The 6,000-nt window shown below is 44.9% G+C and overlaps 1 protein-coding gene across 2 annotated transcripts in view; it reads right to left on the bottom strand.

The window, feature by feature from the left end:
• Positions 1-4,875, bottom strand: part of ARHGAP5 (Rho GTPase activating protein 5) — a 73,829-nt gene extending 68,954 nt beyond the window's left edge. For both annotated transcript variants that reach the window (XM_082856022.1, XM_082856021.1), the window contains exon 1: positions 4,721-4,875. The gene's annotated coding sequence lies outside the window, so the exon portion shown is untranslated. The remainder of the gene's footprint in view (positions 1-4,720) is intronic.
• Positions 4,876-6,000: the final 1,125 nt, after the last annotated feature.

Here is a 6,000-nt window from a genome sequence, read left to right on the forward strand (position 1 = left end):
TGGAGTGGTTGAGCACAGCTGCCATGTTGGAAAGTAGAAACTTATTTCTTATTTATTTCTGAAGATATAAGATCTATGGAAGGTCTTCAAGGGCAAACGTGAGTTAGACTTTGTAATGAGCAATAAGAAGCCATTCCAGATTAGACGTAGAATACAAAACTGGATTTGGTAGGGGACAATGCCCAAGAGATGTACATACACTAGAGGCTTGAAAGCACCTGAACTATCACAGAACTGAAAACAGCAGTCCAAGACAAAGATCTTGGTGACTGGCTGCTAGATAAAAGAAATAAAAACAAATGAGTCAATGTTTCTTAAAGAAAAACTAATCAGTCTCAGCAACAGATGGTGCTATCACTTGAGTTTCAGGTAACAGTATTACCAAGACAAATGAAAATACAGAAATGAAATGAGGCAAAGTCAAGATCAGTAACATCAATTTCAAGATCATAAACTTTAGAAAATTATTTAAGAGGCCATTTGATTTAATACTCTTTTTAACAAGTATCCAAAGAGTTACAAACTTACAGAGAAGAGTAGAAATCTGGATCTCAGTTTCCCAGATCATAGGAATGTTAATTTTCTACCTTCTCTTTAGTAATCAACCAAAGTAAAAATAAAGGAGCAAATAAAAAGAGATACATTATCCTGACTCTGGAAAGGCAAGTATAGAAAGAAACGTAAAATACTGGATCACAATATTGGATCACTAGGAAGAAAAAGAACAAACTATATACCTTAACAGAAGCCAAAGAATGAGTTTTCCAAGGCTGTTTGACAATGCCAAATATAATAACAAGGACAGTGATGAAGATGTAATTTGTTTATTTCCCGATTACTCCTCCTATTAACCTTGTGTTAACACTTTTCCCCAATCCTTCAATTTGGCTCACAACATACAAACTGATGCTCTTACATTTTTACCTTATATTTTCTCCTCACTTGTCAATTTATCCACACTTCCCCTGTGCTTTGGGTCCACAGTGTCATTAACTTAAATGTTTTTCTCACTCATTCCAATCCTAGGCAACTTGCAAATGACATCTCCTTTATCTAAATTCCTTTACACCAATTTTTAAATCAACAGGTACTACCTTGTATCTGGCTCTTCTACTCTACTTCTAACTGGCATTTAACTATTCCTAAATTGTCAAGCTCACTCCCCACCAAAGCTTTTAAGGGAGCAATATTTTATATTTCCTTGTATCACTCACAGTGCCTAGTTGCTCAATAAAATACTGGTCAGGGATAATAAAATAGACTAAATCTAATACGAAGATAGAAAAATAAAAATTCACCTTTCCATTAACTCTTCATGATGAAAAGCTTGAGAATCTAACCAAATGGAACATACCAGTCATATTTTAACCCTAAAACTACAAAGTTATGCATAATTTTTTCCCAACAGTCTAATTCTAAGAAGTAAAACACACAGACATGACCAAATATTAACAACCTACTTTATCTGACTGCAAATCTAAGGAATTGTGGACAGTCAACCTCCAAAATACAGTGAAAAAACAAAAACCTTTTTTGTCTCTCTTACATTCAAACTCCTATTTGCAGTCAAAACATCCAAATTCAAATGCTTCTTCTGTAAAGGTTTCCCAAAGAGGCCCTGACAGAAACAGTGGTTCTCTTTTCCGCATCTCTTAGTACTTGTAACTATTTATTCCTGGTAAAGTTACTACTAACTTATCTTGGTACCCCCAAGGCCAGGCATATAATAAGTGCCAAAAAAGATAATCTGAACTAATGAATACAAATTGGAGGCTTTCAAAAAATTCCTAATGCAGATGATTTCTGTTTTCAAAGGAATTTTTATATTTAAGTATTGATACAATACACTTAATAGACAAAAATAAAGGCTGCCCTGGTTTTGAAGGGTGGGGTATCAGAGGAAGTCTCAAGACATCCAGCAAAAATCCATAAGGGATCCAAGGAACAGAATTTGAAAACCAATTAAAGTTCATACTTAAAATTCTTAGTACTGAACTATTTTTTCTTAATTTTCCGAGTTTGAGAAAATTATCAACAACCTTCATGTAAACAAATAGGAGCTTGATTACTCAAGTCACCAAATAATGGATCACTTTATAAAGTTTCTTCACAGTTCTTTAAAAAGCCGAATTCCCTTGGTGTACTTCAAATGTATTTTACAAACATCCTTTAGGAACATAAGACATTACTAAAACAGAACACTATACAGCGTTTCTTGAGTGAACTATATTACCTGTATCCTTCCTTGGTGGGCAAAGAAACAATTAGCCCAAATAAAGTTTTAAAAATAATATCTATGGAAACTGAAGTTGTGAAAATTAAAACATTCTGTAGTTATCAAGAAAATCTCTATTATGTCATTTCATATTTAAGAAGTGAATACTAAAGGCAACACTTACCTTAAGTCCTGCTAATGATGAAAAAGTAAAAGTTTAGTAAGCTCTTCTTGAGAAATAATTTTTTCAATTTAAAAGTGAGTTACAAAACTATTATTCTAAGCTGTGCCACAACTTCAATTCCAAAAAAAGAATGCAAGTACAGTATTTTATTCCTTAAAAAATCTTAACTTTCAAGGTCAAAATAATTTTCTCCGAAAGAGCAAGTGTGCAGATTTAAATCTGCCTTTCAAACATAAAAAGATGGGGGTGGGGGCATGGTTTGAAAACATTTAGGATAAGTACCATGTGACAGAAGTAAGATATTAATTTTGCAATACAATTTCTAAATGGCTAATTTAAATGTGGGGGAGGGGTGCTAAAAAATTGATAAAGATATCAGATTCTGTGACAATTCTTTCTCATATCAAAGTGTAACACACCCCATTCCCCAGTGCTCTTACAATTAACGTACAAAGAATGGTAAAATAAGACATGCTGAGGTGGGTTAAAAAAAAATGTAGCCTACACATGACAACCAAATCGACTGTTATCTAGTCACCTGTATTGCTCTAATTTTTGCTTTAAGTCCATCTGATCAATAGTGCTATTTCTTGAAAGTTAAATGCACAGGTATTCCCAGCTTTTCAGTCATGTATGTTTAGTCATATGCTCCAAGGCCTATAAAAGTTTTTGGTGATCTGCATTTACCAGCCTCTTCCTCTGATCTATTGATACTACAGATACAAGAAATGTGAGTCAATTACAAAGAACACATGAAAAAGCCAAAAATGAGAAAGCAATTTAAAATGGAAGCAAAACCTTAATCTGGAAACTGTCTAGCAGGTTACCTATATGGTCAGTATGTCTATCTAAAAATACTAAGTAAGAGTACAGTTTTATCACATTAAAGTCAAATAAACTGGAATTGACAGCAAAACACTTCCAAACACAATTTATTAACATATCTTACTTAACTAAATATTTTTCTTAAGAGTTGAATCTAGATCACATTTTTGTTAAAAGAACCATCTTAAATGGAGACTTAGAGAAATATGCCCTGAAATGAAGGAGAACAGCAATGTAAATAAACACTCCCTAATATACTATTCAAATTGAATACTGGTTTTGGATTTAAGTGGAGTCGACAAACCCCGCCCCCCCAACACCTGTAGAAGACAGCATAAGCAAAAATCAGTAAATATAGCGATGCATTTCACTGTTTTATACCTGAACACTTTTTAAAGAATGATGTCGTTTCCTACCAATCACAAAGGCAAATGCAAATTATCGTTGGGAATTTAAAGTTAAAAACGCGCGTACACACCATCTTCATGCCTATTTTGGCCTAAATTTAGAACATTTAAATTCCCATATATTCAGCATGGGCCCAGACTGGAGCTTCTCCCCTACAACTTTCTCGAAATTTTACTAAACGTCCTGATAGTTTGCCTTGACTTCCGAGCACCTTTCAGCCTCAGCTGCACCCAGAGCGTCCACCTCACTTGCATTTCTAGTAACGCTGGAGAGGGAGGGTGTGAAGGAGTGAGTGTATTTATGTGTGGATAAGTGCGCGCGCGCTCCCGCGCAGCTCCCCACCCCCACCCCGATACTTTTCTTTAGTGGAAACAGGGAGAATCTAGAGGTTATTCTAGCGAGAACTCAGTATCAAAGGCTCACCCAGTCGCAGTCAACCCTTAGGACTCTTGTGTTTTGGTTGCGCAGCGCAACTTCTCATATCCTACCCTGAGCTTTAGGAGCAGACGGGAAATTGGTGAACAGAACCCAGGGAGGAGTGGGGGAGCTAGGGGAAAAAAGTGAAAGGGCCGATCCCCCAGAAAGACGCTCAAGTTTGCAACGAGGACTGTGTCTCCGCGAATATGCGCCCACCCCCTCTCCCCCTTCCAGGTGGAACTCGTTAACAGCAGCCACCCGGGCAACAGACACGGCCACCTTCCTCCCCCACGCACCATCCGAGACCAGAGCAAGTGAGGGCGGCGGGCGAGGTCGGACACCCGGCGGGGCCCGCGCGATCCCCGGCCGCCACCAGGCCTCCGCCGACCCCTGCCCCGTCACCTGTGGAGAAAGCGCCCCCCACCCCCACGGCCTCTCTGCCCTTCACGCCGCCCGTATCCTCCCGGAGGCAGCCGCTCCCCGCCCCGGCCTGCAGGGACCGAGCGCGGCGCCAGGCTCCCCTCGGCGGCTGCGGGGCCCCAGCCCCTTGAACTGGTTACAACCGGCGGCGGCGACCGAGCGGGACAGAGGGCAGCGGGCGGCTGGAGGGTCCCCGGCGGGGAGGGGGCGAGCCGGCAGGCCCGAAGGAGCAGGGAGTCGCAAGGTCCTACCTAACACCGTCGGTCTCCTCCATCTCCTCCTCAACGGCAGCGGCCCCGGCGGTGGCGGCGGCAGCGACATTCCTGGGGAGCGCTCCCGCCGCCGCCTCCTCCTCCACTCTCTGCTCGTCTCTCTTCCCCGGCGCGCTCACCGTGCGCCGCGTCCCTTCAGCCACCTCCCCCCGCCCTCCCCAACACACACGCCCCGAAACCTCAAGCCCTACGGCTCCCGCGGCCGGGTAACCCACCCTCCCTCCCTCCCTCCCCGCCACCAGCGGCGGCCCCGTCCCTCCCCCCTTCCCCAGCGCCCGCCGCCGCGCCGGGCTCAGTAATGGCGGCCACTCGGGCTCCCTCGCGCTGACGGATCTCTCCCTCTCTCCCGAACTTTACCTCAGCATCTCTCCCGGCGCGCACCGCCGAAACGCACGCGCGCGCGCTGCCACACACACGGCCGGGGGCGGAGCGGCGGCGCAGCCTCGACGGGGCGCGCGCGCGCGCAGCCACAGCGCCCTCCCCACAATCCCCCGTCCCCACCGCCCTCACCTCGCGACGCCTCCCGCGCCGCGAGCCCGGCTGGGCCCCGCCCCTGCCCTCGTCTCCCGGGAGCCTGGGAAGGCGCGAGCTCCCGAGAAGGAGGGAGGGAGCGAGCGCGCGGGGCCGCGTCCTCGCTCGCGTCCCGGCTCCCCCATTGGCTTCTGCCCCTCCCCCTTCTTCCTCCGCCCCTCCCACCCATTGGTTCCCTCTCTTACTCCATTCCTTCTCACCTTTTCCCTTTTACCCATTGGCGTGAGTGTTTTTTCTCTGCTTTCCCCTTTCTCCGTATTCTGCTCCTCCTCCGTCCCATCCTCCACGCTTTAGAAGCTGCAGACCATGCCGCCCTGAGCACGGTCGTCTCCAAACCTTTCCTGCTTTCTCCCTTTCCTTCTGTTCCGGTTTCTGGCCGTAACTGAGAGCAAACCACAATACTGAAAAGGAACCTGATATTGTGTTAGCCGCAAAACATCGCATGGGCACTGAATGATTCTCGATAAATCAGCCTACGGTCTCAGAGCGTTAACGAATTCAAGAGATGAAAATATGCGCCCAAGCTCGTTCTCAGGGACATACTTGCCTGTATGCTCTTGTGTGTGCAGCCAGTTTTCTGCCTGGGATCGCTGGCCAACTACAGACATCACCCGCCCGGGACCTGGTGCCATACTCACCCAGAAGGCAAAACTACATGGGAGCAAGAAGAATCCATTTCGCCGTCGACACCGCACAAGGACGGAGGCAGGCCCTCGGTTTAGTCCGTT

The sequence above is a fragment of the Leucopleurus acutus genome, assembly GCF_964270905.1.
Source record: "Leucopleurus acutus genome assembly, chromosome: 1".
Lineage (NCBI taxonomy): Eukaryota > Metazoa > Chordata > Mammalia > Artiodactyla > Delphinidae > Leucopleurus > Leucopleurus acutus.